A 25,404-nucleotide genomic window follows, 5' to 3' on the forward strand; every position below is an offset into this window, starting at 1 on the left:
TTTTTTTTTTTTTTTTTTTATGGCATTAGTAAGCTCATGCTGCTTCATATAGTCTGAAGCCTGCTTTTCAAAGATTTCTTTCACTTTTACTTATCTATAGGTGTATCTATAGGTGTACCTATAGGTGTGCATATCTCTGTGTGTATGTGGGTGTGTAGGGGTACCCACGGAGACCAGAAGAGGGTGTCAGCTCCCCTGGAGCAGGAGTAACAAAGTATTGTAAGCCCTCCTACTCAGTGCTGGGAACCAAACTTGGGTCCTTTACAAGAGCAGTAAGAATGCTTAACCTCCAAGCCGTCTTGTTCAGCCACTGGGATCAGCTTTCAAATTAGGCTGTTTCAATCTGTCGATTGATTCACTGTATAGCTCTAACTAGACTATAACTTGTTCTTTTAGACCAGGCTAACCTTGAAGCTCTGCCAGACCTCTCTCTGGACTGTTGAGATTATAGGTGTGAGCTACCAGTCCCGGCTGTTCAAAGCCTTTGTGTTCACATGATAACCCGTGTGACTAGGTTTAAATCCATCATGTCACTATCAGATTCCTTTTGCTCTCTGCCTTCCCCCCACTCTACTTTCCTGAGAATTTACCAAGTTATTGGAATTATTCAGTGAATCACCTTTATGATGTTTAAGCTGAAACTTTGTGCTGTAATAGCTCACCTGGGTATATAATACAAGTCATTTTAATAGATAAACAGTAAAGTGTGTCTGCTCTATTACAGCCTCATAAACTGGTCAGAAGAAAGACACTTTTTTGATTATGTCCAACACATGATACAGTTGCGCATCATACGATACAAAGTCGCATGATGTATGGAGCACCAATTCCACAGCACATGAGTGAAAAGCGAGGGTTTAGACACGCGGTAACCATGGGACACACTGTGACACACGCTGTGTTCCGTGTCGAGATGTTTTCTAGCCTTTGTTTTGTTTATTTTTGCTCATAATCACACAGCTGGTCCAGGAGCAAGCCAGGATGGCCCCTCCCTCTAAAGCCAGAGTGTCTGCCATTTGGCCAGTGATTTGAAGTCAGGGTTACAATGTTGTAAGGACCCCATTTGAGAATGTAAGTTCTTGTTATTGCTTTTATTGTTACTGTTTTCCCTGGGAAACCTGTCTGCAGTCGCTTAAGCATGGGGAAGTCCGTTGCCTTTTTAATCCTCTGCAATTTGGAGAATCACCATATCTCAGAGGCTCAGGGAGGAGCCCCTGGTTCCTGCAAATTCATTGGTCAATAAGTAAACCACAGCATTTACTGTTGTAAATATCCCTCCACTAGATGTTATGTTTAACTCTGTCGTCTTTCAGGGTTTCTGGCTTTTAAATTCCCTACCCCCAAACTTTTATTAGCAAGATGTAATTTATTCATAACTTTAAAAAAGCCTGATTTTTAAAAAATTTTTATGTATTATTGCGTTCCTCTCTTGACACGAAGTTATCAGACTAAATAATCAGACTTGGGTGTTTGGATCATTTCAGTTTGTGTGAATATAACTTTACAAGTGACTATCAACGTGGGCCTTGGCTTTTGCTGGTGATGGTGGTGGGTGTGACCTTTTGACAATATGTGTAAGCAAAATGATATAACAGGAATGCTAAAAAGATACCCTGCTTCATCACTGGGGTGACATTTGTCCTTTAGGGTAGGGAGGAGAGCAGGGGACACAAGTGTTGGTGGCTTAGTGGGCACCAGACTCTCCTACTGGCACTATGTTTCTTAACAGAACATTTAAAGGATAGGAGAGGCATTAGGGGAAGGGAAAGAGGAGGGAGAGAGGAGAGAAAGGAGAAGGGAGGGGGAGAGGTGGAAAGGGAAAGGAAGGGAGAGAGGAGAGGGAGAGAAGAGGGGGAGAAGGGAGAGATTTTGACTCATTTAATGTCCCTAGGGAGCAGGTAGCAATTACCAGTTTTATTAAGCATTGACCCTTGATTACTAGAATGTTCTGTGTGATAAAAGAAGAGGCATACAAAGCTCCCCACACAAACCAAAGCAAAGTGACTGTGCACAGGGAAAGTGGTTATATGGTTGTTTGAGCTTCTGAGTCCAGCCAGCCTCTAGATTTTGTTTTTATGTGACTGGAGGTTTAGCCTCCAGTTTTCCCAAAATTGAACCCAGGCAACCTGTCAGGGTGAGACACACAGCTGAGAGTCTTTGTTGCTAGTGGGTGAATAGCAACACCCTTTTTTTTTTTCCTTCCAGGGAAAAGGAGAAGTTTGCAAGGCCTGCTCTGTCACCTGGCATAGAAGGCTTCCGGGTTGTTTACAATTCTTCCAGTGAATGACAGTGATATTGCAAAACGTGATTCTTTGTATTGTGTGATGAAATGTTCCAATATTTGCAAAACCTGGGTCAGCCAATCACATACTCCAGATTGCGGGTACATGAAGTTACAAAATCCTACATGATGCAAAAGTTCAAGTGGGAGTCTTGGATACTATTGTAACAGTACAAACTGTTCATGAACATGACTGTACTGCAACAACTATTCCTCGTCAGCTTTTGAAATATGACCAGAAGCAATAGTCATGTCACAAGACTGCTGTTAAAGAACCTTCTCCCTTATTAAGCTGGGTAAGGCCTTTGTTCTACATGTACTTCAGCCAGGTCAGCTTACCTCAACAGACTAAGTGCAAAGTCAGACACTGAGTATCTATCTGCCTGTTAGCTTATTTTTAATCAAGCCAGACGTTAAAGAGATTTGTAAAATACAGACAGACATAAAATGATGTTACTCTTCTCACATATTTCTAAGTTATTGTTCTGGAATTTCATTTTAATCTTAAGACATATTAGCATACCTAAGGTTTTTGGGTTTTATACTTTTTTAAGATTTGTTTTATTTTTAGATACCTGTTTGTGTATGGGTATGTGCACATGGGTGCAGTTCCCATGGAGCCCAGAGGGGGCACCAGATCTCTTCTGGAGTTACAAGGGGTTGTGAACTGCCTAAAAAGGGTGCTGGAGACTAAATTCCCATCCTTTGCAAAAACAGTATAAGCTCCTAACTGCTGAGCCATCTCTCCAGTCCCAAGGGGAGTTGTGGGGGGTTGTTTGTTTGTTTGTTTGTTTACATTTTTTTAATGAATTAAAAAATTAAATTGAGATCTCTCTGTTTCAGTTTCTAGTACGGTAGATTGTTGACAGCTATACAGCAAATGAACAAATGTCCCCTGGGGGCCCCTCAAAGGCATCCTGAGAACAGTGTGTTTAAGGAGCTGTTGATTCTCATTTCCCAGACACCCTGAGTCTGCCTCCCTGATGACTCTCAGCCCTTCTGTCCATGGTGGTTGTTATTTTCCTAGACCATGATCCTTTGCTTCTTCTTAGATGGGTGTGTTGAGGGGCCGAAGGGTAGATGGAGTTTGGGAAGTGGGTTTTGCCTCCACTGAGGCTTACCTAGTTTCCTCTTTCAATTCAAAGAGGGCTGAAGGAAGGAAGATTGCCATCGCCCCATGTGTGCCAGACAGGGCCCAGCATCCCACTTACCAGAAAGAGCAAGGACTAAATGCTGGTTTTCAGATGAGAAGAGAAGAAAGCAGATATGCTAAGGGAGAGCCCCGAGGGGCAGAGAGAAAACACACACCACGAACATCTCAGAGATCTTACATCCTTGACTCAAATAGGTGCCCAGCTCAAATGTGAGTTCTAAGAGATGGCCTGGTACTATGGGCTAGGGTGGGTTTCCATCGGAATCCACTACAGCTAATAAATAGCGGGCAACCATTCAGAATCATCAGTTGCCACTGAAGTGGGGCCCATACAGCCATTATCAAACGCAGTAAGTAAGGTTTATGCTGTGCTCTACACTGTAGGGTTGGATTAAACTAGAAATATAAAACCTATGTTTCTGGAAAATGCAAGAGGCTGTATCTACATTGAGGCTGAACAAGAAGAACCACCGTGGGCTACACACCGATTAATTACTATCTTCAAAGAATTACAATACTATCAAACATTCCTACCACAAAATTATGCTGAACAAAATTTAATCTTTCTGTGACTGTTCAAAAGAATTTAGGATCTTGTAATCCTCCAGGGACATTACCATTTTATAAATCGCACCCAAAAAAAAAAAATCTCATTATTTCTGCTCCCTGGTAGTTTGGATTCAGGAGAAATGGGAATTTACTGTAATACTTTGAATTATTGAGTTCTGGAAGCTCACAGCACTTCGAATATACATGCATTATATCACTTATCTTGCTCATGAAATTTACAAATGGAAACAGTTAGTAATGGGTGGGTTTTTAGATACAAAGTCTGTTCCTTGAAGTTCTAATGAATAATTCTTCCATTTGGCATTTCTAAACCGACACTGGCTTGCTTTTCTATTGCAGCACATAATATAATATACACATCAGCTGAAGATCAAATAGGCCTAAGGCTAGCAGCAAAGAAATTTGAACTATAATTTTATTGTATTTTAAAGTATATAGTAATCTGATTCCACATTTCAGCTCATAAATGTTCTGATGAACCTGGATGGTACAATTTCTTTTCATATCAACGAAAACTCCAGGCTGACACCATAAAAGCCAATACATTTGCATGTACTCATGGTTTTTATCAAACTAAAAATATTCAACTGTATGTGGAAAAAAACTGTTTTAATTTAAAAGATGTTTTGTTCTTGTCTTCATCCTCAAACTCAGTGTAATTGTGCTTTCTATTTATGGATTAACTGTGGCCAAATATAATATATTTAATATATAAATGACTCTTGCCACGCTTGCAAATATCTCTCTCCCTTAAAATGTAATTAGTTTCTCTCTGCTGCTAAAAAATTTAATGCACTCAAAAGCCAGGGCTTATGTCTGCATCTCCTGCTGTTTGGGGAGTATCTGTCCTCCCACTACGAAGCACAGATAATCAAACGTGAGCCTAGAGAAAAAAAAATCCTCCATTTAGGCAACATGAATCTGACTAAATCTGATGTAACAGATTAATACAGAGCACGAGGTACATTCAATAGGAAAATGGCATTTAAATATTAATACTAGATAAATACACTCTTGCTTCTGTCCTTGATAATTTATAAGTCATATGCTTCTAGACGGAAATAAATCATTCTTCGTTTATATCGTTGCTGGGAAACAAGCAGAAACACGGAAAGCAAGGCCCGGCTTTCCTCCTTAGTCCTGACAGGGTCTAGTTTCGACCTCATTCTCTTGCCGCCTTCATCTGTGTCCCAACTGGTGTCCGATCCTAGTCTGGTTTCTCGTATTAAATGTATATTTCTCCAACCAATATCTGAAGTGGTAATGTTCCAACAGTCCAAATGTCAATTATGAAAACAAACATTTGCTTCTCGAGCAAATGTTTTCACACTAAGGCATTTGATTCCCCGTACTGGAGCAAACAAACATTTGTTCTAGGCGCTTAAAGCAGCCAAAAGTTCCTGCTGAAACATTCTACAGGCTGGCTGGCTTGCCTCCCTGGGGCAGGACTTGGTGATGTCCGAGGGTGCCTAAGAGGCCAGTTGCCGGCCTTCGCCGCCCTTCCCAGTACACGGAGCCCACTAAGAAGCTGAAACATTTTTAAAGCACAGTTTGGAAGACAATGTGTGTTTAGTCGTAATGTCTCCATTAGAATATGTCTTAAGAATACTTCATTTGTTAGAACAAATTCAGCCTTGGACCTCATAATCCTAGGACTGAGTTCTTTGGAAAATTCACAAAGCCAGTTCACACATAAAACCACTCAGGCAATTTGGTGGTCATTATTTATGCAGCGGTCTGCTAGGACTCCCTACGTGACTAGTTCTGTCACTTCATTAATGTTTATGTTCTCTCTAGAGCGAGGTCGGGATTATCCTTGTGAATATATTTTATTTAAGTGCACATCCGCTTCAATGTGGAGATGTAGCTTTCACAGAAAAAAAAAGTCCTCTTGTTTCCGTATTATTTAATGCTTTTTTGAAATGAATCAATATTTCTAGGGAAGTAATTTACTTAAATACATGTTCTTTAAGGCGCAGGGAAATTGATTCTTTACTTCTGCTCCAAAGACATAGTATCCTAGCAACTGAGTCAAGATTGATTCTCTGGCTAGTTTTTCTAAACTGAAAATACTTCCTAGCTCATTTAAAAACAAACCACAAAATTGTCTTAAGAGGGATGAATAAATGAATGAATGAATGAATGAATGCAGAAAGGGAACAGGGAGCATGCAGACCCAAGACGTCATTTCAGGAGTATTTAGAACATGGGACATTTTGGGTTCTTCAGAGGAAGCTGCTGAATCTAGGGCCAGCCTGGGCTACACTGTGAGTTTTTAGGTCACTCTGGGTGAAAGGGTGAGAACCTGCCTCACAACACAAACAACCAAGGATGCTGAACTATGCTGGTTAGGTGTTTGTTTGCTTGCTTGCTTTTTGTCTACTTGACACAAGCTAGAGTCATCTGAGAAGAGAGAACTCAGCTCAGAAAATGTCTCTGTCACCATCAGATTTCGTGTAGACAAGCCTTTGGGTACCTTTTTTGGTTGATGTTTGACGAGAATGGGCTCAACCCACTTCTCCTGGGATGTATAATAAAGCAAAGTGAGCAAGCCATGAGGAACAAGCTTTGGTCATGGTGTTTAGCCAAAAGGTAGGAGCCCTGAAAAGGAGGGACCCCTGTATTGGTTCCTCGGCTTAGGCACTGTTGAGTTGGGTCAAATGCATTAATTGAGGAGGTAGGTGGCAGCGGCCATTTTTGTGATGGTAGATTTGACCTATATTGTGGCCAATGGCTTCCAGCAAAATAACTTCAAACAGAAGTGGGACACTGAGGGCCAGGCAGGACCCCTGTGATGCTGAGCCCCTAGCTTGCCTTTAGACCGAGTCCAAGGCATGCTTTGTCCCCCATCCCCACCCCCACCATAAACTCCCAATCAGCAAAGAAGCTGAACCCAGTGGAAGGAGGGAGCCACTGGGGAGAGTGGGCCTAAGTGTCCGTGGGCCCAAGTGTCCGTGCTAGAATTGTTCAAGGGCCAAAGCTTTCAGTGATATGGAGAAGGCAGAGTTTGGTCTGTGCTGTGAGCAGGTGGGGGAGGAGCAATCAAGGAGCTATTAAATCCTCTGGAGACATTTGAATCAGTCTCTCTCACCCCACTATCCATCCGTGGTCTTAATCTTGAAGGAACTGCGGAAGGGATCCCTATTTGGGCCTGTGGTTAGAGATCTAGGGAATGCAAGAGTTCTTTTTTTTTCCCCTTTAAAGAAATATATATATGAATACACTGTCACTGTCTTCAGAAACACCAGAAGAGGGCATCAGATTATATTACAGATGATTGTGAGCTACCACTGGTTGCTGGGAATTGAACTCAGCACCTGGAAGAGCACTCAGTGATCCTAACCACTGACCCATCTCTCTAGACCAAAGCCAAGAGGCCTAAGACCTCATTTGTGAAGATGATGCTACCCATAGCACTCACTAGGCAGCCCACAGCCTGCACTGTGCAGTAAGTAGTGGCATTGAAAAGTAGAGATGGCTCAGGAGTTAAGAGCTCTGGCTACTCTTCCAGAGGACCTGGGTTCAATTCTCAGGAGATCTGAAGTCCTCTTCTGACCTGTGGTGTGCAAATGTATCCACCTATACACATAAAATAAAAATGAAATTAAATCCCCCCAAATCCTAAAACTTTGTGCTGCAGTAATAAAATTTATACCCATAGCAATTTAATGTTTACATCAGCCATTTCAATATAGATACATAAGGAAAAAATTATATTTGATACCCTCTAATTTTATTTCTCTTTCTTCAAGATCTCAGGTTTTACTTTCTCTTATCCCACAAAATTTTATTCTAATATCATTAATACTAGATTTTAAGTCTTCTTAGACTCACTCTAGTGGAACTTTCTGTTGCTATAAATAAAAACAGAAACTGGAAATTCACTTCCCATAACCAGTAACGCTCTAGGTCCCTTTGAGAACTTTTCTTCAGAAGAAACTGGTTGAGACAACTCAAATCTATTTTTAACATTTTTTTTTATGAATGACAATGAAAGTGAAGTTTGAAGTTTATTAAAAGCGCACCCGTGTAAGATGGAGGAGGCTTGGTGCGTATAATCAGTGAGTCTGAATCAGCATGAATAATAATCTTATCCCAAGCACAGATCGGATGGACTGACCCCCATCATTATATTTTCCCATTCTCCAAGCAGGGCGGTGATTCAGCTGACCTTGTTCATTTACATTTCCAATATAATCACCGACCATCAGGGGCATTTTAGATGACAAAGGAAGCCCCACCCTGACGCTGGCCAGCTTGGAGAGAGATGAGAGGTCCCTGTCCCTGGTGTGTCTCTGGGAGTTCTATGGGCAGCCATTGTGTTTTCTTTTACTAAAACTCGCCTGTGACCAAGTTGCGACTTCCATTTTCAGCCGCAGCCTCTTGGTGTTCAGCTGTTTGCTTATTTAAGATTGGTTTAAAAGCACAGCCTTTGGTTTGCTGGGAGAAAACAACAGGAGCAAACAAGTGTTCTGTTTACAGGGTTTAGCTGATGGAAATTCTAAAACTGATTCTAAATCTCTGTCAGTTTCTCTCTCCTAATTAAAATTAGCCCAACTTACTAACAAAATAAATAATTTTTTTTAAAGTGAGGCAATGGGGTGAGATGAACGCATTTTGGCAGTAGCAGGAAGCACACTGTTTCTTTAGGCAGTGAGGTAGAAAATCTAGTCTCTGGATACCACCCGTCCTGTGAAATAACAGCAAAGGAAAAACAATTTAGCAAATTCTATTTATTTTTCACAGCCAAAGTCACGATTCTCTTCCCACAGAATCGAGACTTAGAATCTTGATATCAAATTTAATAGTACCAGATTCTTTATTTTCCAGAATAAATAGATTTGGGGACTCGGCCAGTGGAATTTTCCACTTCAATTAGCCACAGTGGGGAGTTTGCATTGTTACACAATTGTAATGAAGTTTAGTAACAAGCATCACAATGGAAAATTAATAAAAGCTCAGCGTAGCCCAGCCCATTCAAGTAATTGTCAATTAAGGCTACAATCAATATGGAGGTAATAGCTCATGAATATAGATGCTTGGGTATTTACTTCATTAGCGTCGCGAATCGATGTGACCGTTTGGCATAAGCACGGAAGAGCGATCTCATAGATTGGAGGTCCTCATAGTTGGAGAACTGGCAGTCAGAGACAACTCCTGGATCTGAGTTTGCATGTATGCACATGTCAGGGAACAGCCCACTCCCATCCAGAGAAGATGTTACCAGAAGGCTCTAGAGTTTCGTTCCAACCTGGAAACTGGAATCCTTGGAGATCACCTTGCTTTCTTTTTCTGCATGGGGGACACAGATCAATTTACGTTTATTTCTATCTTCCCATTTGCTTCAAGTCCCCTGTAGATAATGGTATTTTTTTTTTCCTGTTGTTCAGGATGTGGCTGTGGAGCCAGTAAGTTGGCTCAGTATGTAATAAATAGCACGTGCAGCCAAAGGCTGACCTCTTGCGTTCAATTCCTAGGACCCATGTAAAGGTAGAAAGAGAACAGATTCCATGAAGCTGTTCTCTGAGCTACACACACACACACACACACACACACACACACACACACACGGTGGAGGGGAAGGACAGAGAGACAGAGAGATAGTAAAAGAGAAACAGAGAGACAAAGGGAGAGATAGAGAGAGAGACACAGAGACAGAGAAAGACGAGAGAGAGAGAGAGAGAGAGAGAGAGAGAGAGAGAGAGAGAGAGACTACTGTAAATATATCTTCTAGTCTCCATCATAGCACCAGACATCGCCCCCGCAGCTAAAGAATAATCTTTAGTATCAGCACTACTAGCTCTGTGTCTTACTGCTCTGCCCTCACACGCCTCCTCCCCCTCCCCCTAAAAAAAAAACAAAAAAACAAAAAAACAAAAAAACAAAAAAACGTGTGCACCGTAGAACATCAAAGCGTATTCTGGAATCCAGGAATTGCATAGAACTATCCCTAGAGGGTGGAAAATAGCCATCTGGAGTATGCTGAGCAGGGCACGCTGTCGGTTTTCCTGCCGGGGTTGGGTCAGTGCGAATCCGATCCTGTCACCCAACAATTCAACCCCATCAATCCCATTGCTGCCCAAATAATTTATTTACTTGGCCTGATTATCTGAGAACATATGGACTTCCATCTTCCATCAGAATATACAGCCGGTGGTTTGCATAATTCTTCCAGGCTCTGGGTCTGTTTGTCCCCTTGGATGCCCCTAGCTCCACCCTGCATCACCCTTCAGTTCCCTGTGAGCTCTCTCAGGACACATGTAAGGACAACACTATCGTGTTAAAAAATAGGAAACTAGGCTTCAGAAGCAACTTTATGTGGGCTTCAAGAAAGGCCAGCCATGCTGCTCAGCAATGATGCACACCTTTAATCCCAGCACTCCGGAGGTAGAGGCAAGCAGATCTCTGTGAGTTCGAAGCCAGCCTGGTCTATAGAGCACGGTCCAGGACAGCCAGGACTGCATAGAAAAACCCTGTCTTGAACCACTCCCACCCCAAAGAAAAAGAGAAAGTCAGTAAAAACTCAGCGGGGCTACATTGTCCTATCTAGGAATGAGTTCAGCACCTAACAAGACAGAGAGCTTAGCAAGGGACAAATGTGTCATCTAACATTAGAGTGTAAAACAGGAAATGCTTGCACACACAGATCTAGGTGGAAAATCCGGGGCACTGAAATAACACTAAAAATTATTCAGTGAAATGATGAAGAAAAGGAGATATGAGCTTTTTGGTTTTGTTTTTTGGTGGTGTTTTGGCTTTTTGTATTTTTTTATTTTTGGTTGTATTGAACTCACCATGGTCTTCTTTTCCAAGCCTTGCTCTTCATGAGGAAGCCATTCGGACTCCACACAATGATTCGACAGCTATCTGGTCATTCTTCCAGGCTAACTCAGGAGGGGCTGGAAACTGGGACACAAACATGCACACACACACACACACACACACACACACACACACACACACACACACGGTGCTTTGCCTGTCACCTCATATGTTAACCATCAAGTCAGGGGTTATATTTTACAATTCTGTTGGACAGCCAGGAAATGGGGTACCCCAAATAGAGGGGCAAACAGTCCTTGGATGTCTCCCTCAGAGCCTGCAGACATTTGGTAAGGCTGCCTGCCACAAGATGCTTTCTTCTCAGGCTTAAAATACAAATTGTTTACTACAGCACTTCATGAAATCTCTCCTTCCACAAACGGTCCTCCTCTGTGAGTCCCCCCTCATCCAGTTCCAGCAGGAACTGGGATTATTCCTGAGATTGCTCTAAGCAAGGGGAAAGCTCCCTCCTTTCCAAGGTGTGTGGGATGCTGATGCACACTGTTCCCTTGATGCTCAAGCATCACTGGTCACCTGGCAACCCCATCTTGCCCAATGGTTCCTGTGGTCCCTCTCCACTTGTGAACTACTATCAGTAGTTCTATCAGTAGGCTGCTGGGCAGAACACATCCGAAACTTCTGTCCTCCTGGCCCAGTCACCGTGAAGAAATGATGCTTAGACCGGCCTGGCTAATGCTCTTGGGAGGGGTGTACCAAGAAACAGCCACTTGAAAGCCATGGCTGCATTAATTTATTTACAATCCCTTTATGGGGATTATTAAAGACAAAGTCGGGCTGGTGAGATGGCTCAGTGGGTAAGAGCACCCGACTGCTCTTCCGAAGGTCCAGAGTTCAAATCCCAGCAACCACATGGTGGCTCACAACCATCCGTAATGAGATCTGGCGCCGTCTTTTGGAGTGTCTGAAGACAGATACNGTGTACTTACATATAATAAATAAATAAATCTTAAAAAAAAATTAAAGACAAAGTCTTTGATGTAGTATTAGATAGACCTAGGTTTTTCCTGAGCCACTGGCTTCTTATTATTTGGGGTTTTGTTATTGTTGTTGTTTTCTGATAATCTAGGAAATGACTTTATTTTTTTTCTGTTTTCACTGGGAATTAGGAGATTCTGTATTTTATCTGAGCTGAAAACCATTCATTGAGGGTCTTGTTTAGATTTGTTTATTTTATTTCATGCATTATAAGTATTTTGCCTATAGGTCTGTATGTGCCTGGGTGCCACAGAGGTCAAAAGAAGACATGAAATCCCCTGGAACTCGAGCTGTGGATGGTTGTGAGCCACCATGTGGGCTCTGGGAACTGAACCTGAGTCCTCTGTAAGAGCAGCCAGTGCTCTTAACCTCTGCACCATCTTCCGGCCCATAACTGAGTATTTTAACCAACATCTTAAAGCTTGGGTTTATCATATTTCACATTTTCTTGATGGAATTTCATTTCATTTATTTTATTTTTAAAAAGATATGTAGCTATGTATGCAACACCGAACCATTTTGGAGCCAGTTGGTACATAAATAACTAAAGAACAGACCATTTGTTCTAACATTCACTAGGTGTTCTCTATCGAATGGGTTGTTGGTGAGGTTCTCTGGACAAACCCAATGGAGAAAGTGTCTTTGGGCAGTCAAGAGCCCCCAGCGGGGACCTCCAAGATGCAAATACCACCGGGAACACCACACATTTGCAATTGTTGAAGCCAGAGCGACACACAGGAGGACAGAGCTAGGGGCTGTGTGGCAAGGGGATGGCCCCTGCTTCTCTTTCCATACTTCCGGTAATGGGTGGGGCTTCCTTTTTGCGCTAAATTTCCAGCTGCAGTGGCTTCCTGAAACTCCAAACAAGGGAAGGGCATAGAGGGTGGACAGGGAGAGAGATCTTGATTCTCTGCATATCATCTAGTTTATTACATCACACTAAGCATAAACTGTAAGTTCCTCGTGTGGGTCTACAGTGAAGGGAACCTTCTGGCAACCCTTATTCCCATCCCCGTGGTCCTCTTGGCCTTGCTTTCTGTCTTCCCTCGGTCGTCCCAGGTCTGAACGTAGTGCTTAACATTTACAGATGAAACTTATTTGTTTGTGTTTGGGTAATGGAGTCCGGAGGGAACTTGAAGGAGCTGATTCTTCAAGCTGATTCTTCTCCCAGGGGTCCTGGGTCAGTTGCCTTGGCAACAAGTACTTTTACCCACCCAGCAGCCCCAACCTGGACATCTTTGTCCCCATAATACAGAAAAGGAACCTCGGTTTCAGGTCTTTATCCAGCACTCAGCTCACATTGAATCACTTCTTAACATCCCATTGGATGAATGGCGTCAAGCTGAACATATCAACAATCCCAGCCCTGGCTTATCACGGTGCAATCCAATAGCCCCGGTGTCTGCTTTACACGCCACTTTTGTGGACGGCTGCTACAAGGCTAACTGCAAAGAGCCAAGGTTATTGCTGAGTATAGTAAGCAGAATCTTCGAAGCATCTTGTGGGTGGGGGTGTCAAGGGGAGTAGGGTGATAAGATTTTTGTCTAGTTTCGGGTGGTTTTGTTGGTTTGTTTGTTAGCATGTGTTCTCATATATGCAGCACATATTTAAAGATATTAAAAGATTTCTTTTGCCTGCACGTAACTAAGTGCACCACATGAATGTCTGATATCCATATGTAAATATATATGCGTGTACATATATGCACATATGTATATGTACATGTGTATATATGTACATGTATATGTGTGTATATGTAGTGTGTATGTGCATGTGTGCTTGCACGCATGTGTACATGTGTGCTTATATCTTTATATGAATATATATATGTTACAGATGAAAATATAATATGAGGCTATATGTTTGCAACAGTATAAATTTATAAGCATATGATTCTTACTAAAACACACTCACATACACATATCCAGAGAGAGAGAGAGAGAGAGAGAGAATGGACACACTGACTGGCAAGGATCAGAAAACGTTAACACTTGTTAACTGTGGGTGGCAAAATGATGGCTAGCTTGTATTTTTATTTTTCATACTTCTCTGTATTTCTGATGCTGAATGTATGGGTTTTTTAGCATGGTATTTTAAAATGTCACTTTCCTGTTCGAGGATGGGGGGGTGGCGGTGGAAGAGTACCAGATAAGTACACGATGTCCAGTTAAATTTGAATTTCAGATAAATAACATTAATTTTTAAAAAGCATGCTCCCAGTATCATGTAACAGCAAATACTGAAAAGGATTAATTGTTCCCTAAAATTTGGAGTTTGCCTGGTGTCCAGGGTTTTGTTTTTTGCTGGATCCAGATACCCTAAATCCTGATAACCTAAGAACTGAGGCAGCTCCTCGGGTCTCTGGAGAACTTTTCTATCCGTGTGCTCTGTTCCCACCTCCGATGAGACCGTGGTGTGTGTCTACCACCTCCTTAGCAGCCTTCAGATTCTCATACATCCTCCAAAGCTACTCTAGATTTGTGAGACCATGGGTGGCGTAGCAGCCGGGTACCAGCTATCATGGGATATCCATGTCCCGAATGTGCTTATCATGGCTCTTCTGCCCTCCTTGGTGAGAGTAACTTGATCATCAAGCATCCTGAGCAAAACTCTCCTGGGAGCTGTCCAACCCCGCTCCTCACTGATGGGCCTCTCTATACATCAGCTTTGTTTCTGAGGTATAGTCATGGCCTCTCCTCCCTATCCGAGAGGCTCCATTGTAGAAACAACAAGCATGCAGGCAAGATGGAGGCTTTCTAAAACGCCTGAGGTCTCAGGGTCAGGCCTTCTTATTCTGGGTCTTTGACAGAGCCTAGGCTCAGACAAGAAGGTCTCTTCTGTCTGTTGAGAACCCTGGGGTGGAGAAAGCCACTTATTAAGACCACAAAGCTGACAGAATTGTCCTTGCTTCTGAGAGACTGTCCTTTGGCCTCACATTTCTGCCAGGACACATGACATCCAGAGTGGCCTTCTTTGGGGCCCCTGGCCAGTGGTTCAGCACCAGCATCACCCCTGGGGAATCTTAACTCACTCACTGCCTTGCCTTCTGGGAGGTAACACTGGCCATGTAGTTGGTGACCCATTTGCCAGGACATGTAAACATTGAACTTCAAAGGCGTTGGTGATTAACCAGGGTTGAAACATTGGGCTTTGAACACACCCCTCAACTCTCCAGGCCCCTGTTCATCTTGGCAAGATGGGTAGCTTCAACCAGTGCCAAGAAAATGATCTTTTAATGTGAAAGTCTCATGATGTGAACTTTAGGAGTTTATTGGTTGGGGGTTCTATTTCCCGAGCTAGAGAAGCATAGTGGGGACTGAAGTAAATGAGCCTCATTGATTGGTTTTGGCAGGATATGGGAAGAAGATTGGATTCGCCCTTCTCAAACACCTGGTGCAGCTCTTATACACAGTTATTCCTCTAAAAGAAAAATATTTATTTATTTATTTATTTATTTAATGTCTGTGAGTACACTGTAGCTGTCTTCAGATACATCAGAAGAGAGCATTGGATCCCATTACAGATAGTTATGAGCCACCATGTGGATGCTAGGAATTGAACTCAGGACCTCTGTAAGAGCAGTCAATGCTCTTAACCGCTAAGCCATCTCTCCAGCCACTCCTCCCCCCACCACACACTGCTATTCCTATATTTTATAACTGCTCTCTGCATCCAGAAAAATGGATTCTGGATTCACCAAGAGGTTAAGTGAATTTTTTTCCTAAAAGGTTATTCAGGAAGCAGGTGTAGCGCCAGAATCTGAACGGGAATTGTCATCTAGTGAACTCGGCTGCAGTATCATGAAGCTCTCTGTGATTAGCTCTGAGCTGCAGTATGCATGAGGGCAGGATGGGTGTGGGGGTGGGATGGGGGGGTGGGAGGGCTCTGCTCTTTCTGCTGTGACTGAGCTACAGGCTGGGAGGGTGAGAAAAAGCCTTCACCCAACTTCCACTTATTGGAGATAAGTGAGAGAACGTCTATAGGATCATGTGTTCCAGAAGTCTCCTCGCGTCCATGTTCTGGTTCCTGAAATACCTTCAAGGGCCTTCCCCCTGCTGCCAAGGTAAGAAAAGTACAAGTTGGACCTCTCAGCTGCTCCACCAATTTAATCATCTTCCCAGGAACAGGACTTGACAGGATGGTGGGGAGGGGAAGACTCGGGCACCATGTTCGCCTCAGTGAAGTCATTGAGGGATAAAGAAGTGTTGTGAAAGGAAGAGGCAGGCACGAAGTATGGCTCAAGTCTGGAATGGAGCGAGCAACCAAATCAATTAATTTCCTGGCTACAGTGGGCTCTTGCCGTGTTGGGACTTCTGAAGAATAGTCACAAGAAAAATGTTAAAAAATTATATTGGAAACGACCAATAGCATAGAGTTTTGTTAGGTAATATATATGTCTGTGTCTGTGTCTGTGTGTATAATTAGTATATATATTGGAAATATATATATGTATATTTCATATATTTCTATTTGTATGAACATCTGGCATTTAAATGGTATTAGCTGTTCAGTTTGGAGAACCAAACCACGTTGTAGTCCAGAATTGTCCATGAAGTATAGTCGCAGAAGCCTTGGCCTATTTGGATGGTGTCAGGTTCGACTCCCCAGGAACACTATGTATGAGTTGCGAATCATGAGAAAGTGCTTGGTTAAGGAAGTGCCCCCTGAGGAAGACAATAAGGGTGTGGAGAGAGCAGAACAAGATCACCAAAGAGCCGAACAAAAAAGATGAAGTTGTTCTGGTCCCCCAGAAGAAATGGGGGGGGGATGTCCAATCTGAGGCAGGGGACATCAGTGATAACCTTGATGAGGGATGCGAATGAAAATCCAAAGTGCCTTTCAGCTTTATCCAAATGCGGGCAGGGTAGCTGCACCCTCCTGTTAGGTCCCTAAAGATCCCCAGTGCTGCTATAACATGGCCCCTCTCTCTTCATCCCTGGAAACACAGATGCAGCCTCTCTCTGGAGAGAGCAAGTGGAGGACCCCAGTGGAGCTATGCTTGTTCTCTTCCATTGTTAAGATGGAATGAGCAGAGGATCCAGAGTGAGGCCCAAGGCTGGGTTGAGAGAGAGGGAATTCTCCCTGGAGACAGAGTGGGGTTTGCAGATGTCCCGTGAGCTTATCTGCTCTCTCTGAGGGCAGAGCTCACACACCAGGAGCTGGATGCTGACACAAGGAAGTCTGACCTGGGGATGACTCAAGGCAGTGGTGGGCAGAGATACCTGGAGCTTATGGGGCACGGCCCTTCAGGGACAGCAGGGCATAAAGCAGTCACTGCAGTCATGAAAACGCTAAACAGCAAAGGCTGAATGGAACTCCGTTGAAGAGTTCTTGCTTAGCATACCTGAGGCCCTGGGTCCTGTCTCACTACATACATACACACTTGTGCCCTTACCCCAGCCTTGAGTGGGCTAAATCAGACCTTGTTTTGCCACAGTTGGCTAGCCCTAGTCTACTGTGCTACCACATCTGCAGCTTCCTGCACGAAGCTACTACCTGCTGAGCTTGTCTTCCTGAAGAGATCCAGGCAAAGCAATGAGATCCTGGCACAGTGGGGGATGGGTTTCCCCCTTTAAATTCAGACTTAAGAATTAAACATTGGGCCTTGATCAGAAACTTTGTCTTGGTCTCATTCCTCTCTCATCTGTCCTTCCCATCCATCCCCAGCTTTCCTTTAAGGAACCCAGTAACCTGTGGCTGCTGGCAGCTATACACGCTCATACACACACACACACACACACACACACACACACACAGAGAGAGAGAGAGAGAGAGAGAGAGAGAGAGAGAGAGAGAGAGAGAGAGAGAGAGAAACAGCAAGAGAAGAAAAAGGGTATCTGTTAGTAGAGGGCCGTGGGAAGTTCAGTTCACAGGCTGGTTAACTGAGGGCTTCTCCATAGCGTAGCCAGAGGTTCTAAGACATAGCCACACTATTTCCTGCTAAAACAAACACTTGGTGACTCATAGAGACAGAGACAGAGACAGAGACAGAGAGAGCCAGAGAAAGAGAGAGACAGAGAAAGACTGAGGCAGAGACACAGAGACAGAGAGCGTTCACACTCTGTAGATGGGGTATTTCAATACTACCAAGGCTGACCCTCACCTCCTAGACCAGAGCCATCCTCCTGCTCCAGTCTTCTGAGTAACTGGGATGACCGATGTGTGCCTAGTGAATTAGAAGTATTTGTGAGTATGATTAATAGTCAAGATGGAAGAAAATGGAATAATATGAAATGCTCAATTAAAACCAGAGAAGGATAGAAAAAAGGGACTGGAAAACAAAACAAATAAGTCAGAAGGAAAAAGGCAGTAATAGGAAACAGTTAGAAATATGGTAGCTATTAATTCAACTATGTCAATAGCCACTTTAAATGTCATTTGTCTAAATGCAAAAAAAAAAAAAAAAAAAAGCCAGAGATTCGCAAGGTGAACAAGAAATAAGACCCGGATATCTGTGTGCTGTCAGCAAGAACCTCACTTTTAAATTTTAAAAACACGCAGCTACACGTTAAAATACTAAAAGAGGGGCTGGAGTGATGACTCCGGGGTTAAGAGCACTTGATGCTCTTGCCCAGGACCTGGGTTCGGTTCTGAGCACCCACATGGTAGTTTGCAATCCTCTACAGCCCTAGTTTCAGGGGATTCAATGCTTTCTTCTGGTTTCTGGGGGTGCCAAGCATATAGGTGGTACTTGTACGTATACACAGGCAAACATTCATGAAATAATTTTTTATAAAGAGCAGAAGAATTGAGAAAGATAGACTATTAATAATAATCCACCCTCCCACCCCCCACCCCCACCCCCCAAATCTGCAGTAGATACGTTCATTTCAGAAAAAAAGTGAGATTTGAGACCGGAAGTATATCATAGCTAAAAGGGGCCCTTGCATGCCATTCATAAGCCTTCACGTGGACGTACCTGTTGTGTGTTTCTGAAACCGATTACCCAGAACTGGCACAGACTCCAGGTTAGAACGCGAGATCTACAAAACCCTTGTGACACCAGACACCAGCTGCAGGCTCCGGTGTTCTCAGGCTCCTCCCACTTCCGACCAGAGGGGACAAATCCAGAGCTTCCCACAGTCCTTTCCCAAAATGTGTCCTAGAATGACTTGTGGACATTTATTTACCCTATCCCTCCCCTACTTTGCATATTAAGAAATCAACTTTCTGGTAGACTAGCTTGCCTCCTAAATGGTGACTTCAAAATTCAAATCCAGCTCTTCTTTTATTTCCGGAATTTATGATCTCTAACCACCCACACAGGTTCTCCTGAGCCAGCTCTCAGGGCCTGGCTTCCTCTTTGGGACTTTCCATCTCAGTGATGGAGTCCACCCCCCCTGCCCCCAGCACCTCTCCCTTTGCTTCTAACTACTAGCTTTGGCCTCTGGATAGTGGCTTACTCCTGTTGTGGGGGAATTAACCCTCAATGGATGCAAATAGGGCCAGGAGCTGGAGTATGAACTGACCATGCTCTGCGTGAGGGGATGAGAGCCACTGTGAACAGCAGTTTCCCTGGCTCCAGATGGCTCTAACTCCAGTGACTCTTGTGAAGCTTGCTTGGGGATGAGCGCTGTGAAGGACTCGATCCTTCTTGACGCACTGCTGCGTCCCCTGGCTGGTATTTCCTTCGCCTCCCAAAGGACTCCTTTGCACTCCAGTGCTTATCCTAGGGTCAAAGTCTTGGGGCATGCTAAGACAGTTGTGGTCCCTGGAGAAAGTCTCTTCTAAGATTTCATAATACTCAATACTGTCACTGGTTTATTCATGGGGTGGCTATTTCTTGTCCCACAAGGCATAGACTTTAAATGGATTAACAAAAGAAAACCCTACTGACATCTCTTTCTTCATTTTATTTTCAAAGCATATTTTTTTAAACTGGCATGTTCGTGTGTGTGTGTGTGTGTGTGTGTGTGTGTGTGTGTGTGTGTGTTGAGCACATACACTGCATATAGTTTCCACAAAGGCCACAAGAGGAAGTCAGAGTTTTTTAGGGCTGGAGTTACAGCTTGTGAGCTGCCCAGTGTGGAAACTGGAGTCTCAGGTTCTGGAAGACAACTAAATACTCCTAACCCCCGAGCCAGCTCTCCTGCCCCCTTTGCTTTTCTTAATACAAAGAAGGGCTTTTTTTTTTTTTTTTTTTTTTTTACTAACCTTTTTTTTAGATCAATTCATCTGCTAAGAAACTCAACCTTTCAGAGGGTGAAACCATCACCAATACATACTTCCAAAACACTTTTATCACCCCGGAAGTTAGTTATTATCTGTCAGCTCAGCGCCTCCATACTTTCCTCTGTCCCCAGTCTGCTGCTTCTAGCATACAAGTTTTAGTCTAGTCTGCATATTTTTATATAAATTAAAGTTCTCAGTTCTGTGGTCCTTCATGCCAGGCTGGTTTCACGGAGCACGCTATATGCAAGGTTCTGAAATGGGCCAGGTATCAGTACTTTATTCCTCTTTATGGCTGAATAATATTCCAGGGCACACACAGACCATGCTCCATTTATCCAGTCATTAGATGCTCTTCATCGGATCCTGTGCACCCGTTGGGTGTTATAAATAATGAATGCTGTAAACATCTGCCTATACATTTTTTTTTATTTAAACACCTCTCATTTCTGTCCTAGATCAACTTAGCAGTGGAATTGAGCTGCATAGTTTCTACCCATTTTAAAGAACGGATAAACTGGTTCCCAAAGTAGCCACAGCGCTAGATATTCCCCAGAGCCAGCCAGCAGTACACGTGACTTCCCATTTCCCCAGGGTTCTTTCTATGTTTATAAAACTGGAGCCATGTTTGTGGGTGTGGAATGGGATCTCACTCTGTGGCACTGACTTACATTTAACCTAATGACCAGAGATGTCAAGGACTTCCTCCCACGGCATCTCTTGAACAAAGACCTGTATAAACTCTTTGTTCGCTTTCTATTTGATTTGTCTATTTATTGATGAGTTTTAGGATTTATGTATTTCACATATTGCATATGAGTGAGATATTCTGGTTTTGTCATCATTTTCTCTAACTCTAAGCTGGCTTTTTAATTTCTGGATAGCTCCTTCTATTTTTCTCTCTAAGAGTTATGTAACATTGAGCTGTGCATTTAGGTTTGACTGTCTTGGCTTAATGCTTACATATGAAGTGAGGAGAGGGTGGGGCTTCCTTATTTTGCCCTGGCAACAATTGTGAGGTCTGTTTTAGTTACTTTGTTTCCCTGCTACTGAGCAAAGCAACTTGAAGAAGGAAGGGTTTATTCTGGCTCACAGTTCAAGGATGCAGTCCATCATGGTGGAGAAAGCTTGGTGGCAGGGGCTGGTCACATTGTATCTATCATCTGGGGGCAAAGAAGGGATGAATGTTGGTGCTCAGATCACTCAGACCCTAGTCCTTAGGATGGTGCCACCTACATCAAAAGTGGGGCTTCCTTTCTCTGTGGAAGCACCCTCATAGGCAATCCTAGAGCTGTGTCTCCCAGTAATTCCAAATCCAGTCAGGCTGACAGTGAGGAGTAGGCAACATACTCACATTGCACTGTTGCAGGAGCCCTTGTTAAAAGTTAGTTGACTGCAAGTGTGTATTGCTGAGTTCTTGTGTTCTATGTCTTTGACTTTGGTGGCTAGCCTTGTGCCAGCACTGCATTCTCTTCATTCTAGAATGCATAGTAGGTTTTGAAATTGAGCAGAGGAGTAAGTCCTCCATCTTTTGTTGTGGTGGTTGATCTTCTCTTCCTCCCCCTCCTTCTCTCCCTCCTCCCCCTCTTTTCTCCTCCTCTTCCTTTTCTCTCTCCTCCCCTCCTCTCTCCTCCTCCTCCTTTTCTCCCTCTTTCCTCCTCTTCCTCCTCCCTCCTCCTCTTCCTCCTCCTCCTCCTTCCTTCCTTCCTCCTCCTCCCTCTTCCTTTTTCTCTCTGCCTCCTGCTTGTGGATAAGTTGTAAGCTCTCTGCAACTGCTCCAACATTGTTCCTGCCTGCCTGCATCCTGTCATGCTTCTATTAAAATGGTCTCCCTTGGGAACTGTAAAATCGTCCCCAATTAAATATAAGCATTTAATTTTATAAGTTGCCTTGGTCGTGATGTCCCTGCACAGCCATAGAAACGTAACTGAGACACTGGGTGAGTTCAGGTTGGATACTGAGGTTATTTCTTCATTTATAAAATAGATTTAGTATTATCTACCTTAGAGATTTAATAAGATGGTGAAAAGAATTATATACTTAAAGTGCTTACCTAGAGAAGAGACAAGAGATCTTAATTGTATTTAAAAAACAAAAAAAAACAAAAAAACCATAGACTACCTAGATAGGCTCAGAGATCAGGACATGGGACATCTAAGTATCATAGAAGCCAGCATCCACCCAGGCCTGTTTACTGTGAGAGATTTCTACCACAGGGTTGGGAGCCAGAGACAATAGAGAACCAGAGGCAGGGTGAGCACAGGAGAAGAAAGAGGGCATTCTAGAAAGTTCTCAATATGGTGAGATGGGGCAGAGAAGAGATGTAGTGTGGGCTTCAGAGCCAGACTGGAAAGGAGAGTGAGCTGAGTAACAATGAACATGAAACCTGTATGCTGTCTTCCAGCTGAGTGGTAACCCAAGGGAACTTCAGGGAGGCTCATGCCAACACACAGCAGGGACATGAAGGTTTTGCATATTTCCCTTGAACCCTATATTATCTAATCTCATCCAAACTGGGGCAGAAAACCCAGTCTGTATTGAGTTTTTATTCTCATCTTCATTGATTTATTGGTGCTTGAAGGTGAGAGATCTGCCTATGGCTTAACCTGCCTTTGAATTTTTGTGTGGCCACTATTGTGTGACTTTTCCCCCAGGAGGACATGAACAAATATTTTGTCACCCCAGACAGGGCACTAACCACCAACAAAAGAAATTATTCCACCCAAGTCTTCTTTGATAAACCAGCGAGTTTATTGGGGTTACTCCCAGGAGATTTGTGGCAGTTTGAATAGGAATAGTTCCCATATACTCTTGTGTTTGAACACTTGGTCCCAGGAAATGGCACTATTCAGAGGTGTGGCCTTGTTGGAGAAAGTATATCACTGTGGAGATGAGTCTTTAGTTCTCCTATGCTCAGTGTGGCACTATTCCTAGTGTGACACAAACTCTTCTGCTGCCGCCTGTCGATCAAGATGTAGAACTCCCAGCTCCTTCTTTAGCGCTATATCTGCCTGCTTGCCGCCATGTTTCCTGTCATAATGAAAGTGAACTAAATCCTTCTGAAACTGTAAGCTAGCCCCCAATTAAATGTTTTTCTTTATAAGAGTTGTGTTGGTCGTGGTGTCTCTTCACAGCAGTAAAACCCTCGCTAAGACAAGATGGGTGACTCAAATAAGGCAGCTGCATCATCAAAACCCCTACTCCAGCCTGGGCGATAGCTTACAGAAGGTACATCATATCTGAACCTATTCTCACTGCACTTGTAACCTCCAGGAGAGGCCTGTACACTTCGCAAGCTTCTATACTCTCTGGGTCCTGTGAGTTACAAGGGCTTATGCCTTTCCTCACAGGAGTAATATTCCATTAGGAGAAAATGACTGTGTTGCCCACATTGGCAATCTTTACTTACTGGACACAGTAAGCTGTCAGCCACAATCCCTCCCCCTTTAATATTTCACAGCTCTTTATACCAAAGCTGCCTACGGTTTCAGTGTTGAGTCAGTACTGGCTTCTTGCAAACTCTAAAAATCCCCCATCTCTGCTGATGGCTAAGCACATGGTGACTCGCGCAGAACCTACTCACTTGTACTTCAATTGCAAATTGAACTGACCCATTAAATTTCAATGTGACAAGAAGGATTCTGAATCTGTTATTTGTTCCCTTCTATAATAGTTGTAAGGAGACAGATGTGTAGGTCTTATTTGGGCCATTTCTGAACGATGCAAGAAAAATGTTCAGTGAATCAATAAGCTAGCATACTTTTGGTCTTCTGGATAGAAGGGACACAAAACGAAAAGAGAGTTTAATCTCCAGGTGGTGTGTCCAAAGAGACCCATCCAAGAGACAGGAGAGTTCTCAGCAAGAGGGAGAGATTCTTAGTCCATATGCTCTGGAGAGTGAGAAAATCCTTCTCATCTTCCACTTAGTTTCTTAAAAAGTTGAGTGAGTCAGGTATAGCAGTATGCTCATTGTGGTCATTTGAATGAAAATGTCCCCCATAGGCTTAGAGGGTGTGGCACCTCTGGGAGGTGTGGCCTTATTGGAAGTAGGTGTGGCCGTATTGGAGGAAGTGTGTCACTGGGGTTGGCCTTTGAGGTTTCAGATTCCCAAGCCAGGCTCAGTGTCTTACTCTCTTCCTGGTGCTGGCCGATCCAGATGTAGAATTCTCAGCTACCTCTCCAGTATCGTGTCTGCCTGTGTGCTGCCATGATGATAATGGACTGAACCTCTGAACTCTAAGCCAGCCCCAATTAAATGTTGTCCTTTACAAGTTATTGTCGTGGATATTGGTGTTTCTCCACAGTATTAAAATCCCAACTAAGACACTCACATAGTCCCAGCTTCTCTGGAAGCTGAGAGTAGAGGAACATTTGAGACCAGCCTGGTAACATAGAAAGTCCCCATCTCAAGCAACAACAACCATAATGGTAACAAAGAGAACTTTAAAAAAAATGAAATTGATTAGACAAGTAATAAAATTGCTTCTCTGCAATTTGTGTTTTGCAAAATTTTAACCTCTCTCTTTCTGTCACGTGTGTTACAATGATAGGTAGCATAAAACTGATCACTTTAATAGTTTTTAAGTCTTCAGTCCAGTGACCTTATCTGAGGTACCCTCACCATCCACCTCCAGAACCTTTGTCGTTTTCTATCATCTCTGTCCATTTATAAACCTTTGGACTTGAACCTCTGAGGAACAATGGTTTATCTTAGGAACAAGCAAATGACTGTCATGATCAGTCACACAGCACAATGGTTCAAAGAAATGACCTTGGTTTCAGACAGCCCATCTCTGTCTGGCACCCTATGCTTGCTTGGTCAGACCACTTTCTGGATTGTGTCTGTGTTCTTCCCCCTGGAAAATGGGGTGACACCAGCATGTGCCAAGAAGTTATCATGGGCATGAAAAGTGCACACAGTGCACTTTGAACTGTATCCAAGGGCTAAGCAAAATTTACTATTCACTGTTGTTGATATTGCATTGATAGGTCATTTTTGTTCTAAGGAACACCCCCACCCCCAACACATGCACGTGCACACACACACACACACACACACATACTGGAAAATATCAGAAGTCAGTGAAATGGAGCACAGGCTACCCCAACATTCCTCTTGGATTGGCTTGTCCAGATGCCAGCCTCCCTTAACCCTTCTTTCCTAGACTTGACATCATCTGCTACCCTGATGTTTTCCATGGGCCAAGAAGACCCAGAGTTGTGTCCATCACGGTGGCATTGTGGGTCTAGGGGGTTGGTTGGGAGCCAAGCAATTTTAGGAACGATGGTTTGCAGCATTGTTGAAGCTTAGGTCCCAGATAAGGACTTGGTTGGGAGCCCTGCTGGGAAGGGAAGCAGCTTCCTCTCTTCTGCTGAGGATAAAGCCTATCCTGTGCAGGACAGCTTGCCCCTT

The 25,404-nt window shown here is 43.4% G+C and overlaps 1 long non-coding RNA gene across 1 annotated transcript; it reads right to left on the reverse strand.

The window, feature by feature from the left end:
- Positions 1-15,437: 15,437 nt before the first annotated feature.
- On the reverse strand, positions 15,438-18,827 carry LOC110303911. The gene is made up of 3 exons (XR_002378977.2): positions 18,742-18,827; positions 17,926-17,988; positions 15,438-15,877 (listed from the first exon to the last, which is right to left on the reverse strand). It is a non-coding gene; the product is annotated as an uncharacterized LOC110303911 (long non-coding RNA).
- Between the last annotated feature and the right edge of the window lie 6,577 nt (positions 18,828-25,404).

This window comes from Mus caroli, chromosome 10 (assembly GCF_900094665.2).
Source record: "Mus caroli chromosome 10, CAROLI_EIJ_v1.1, whole genome shotgun sequence".
Taxonomy (NCBI): domain Eukaryota; kingdom Metazoa; phylum Chordata; class Mammalia; order Rodentia; family Muridae; genus Mus; species Mus caroli.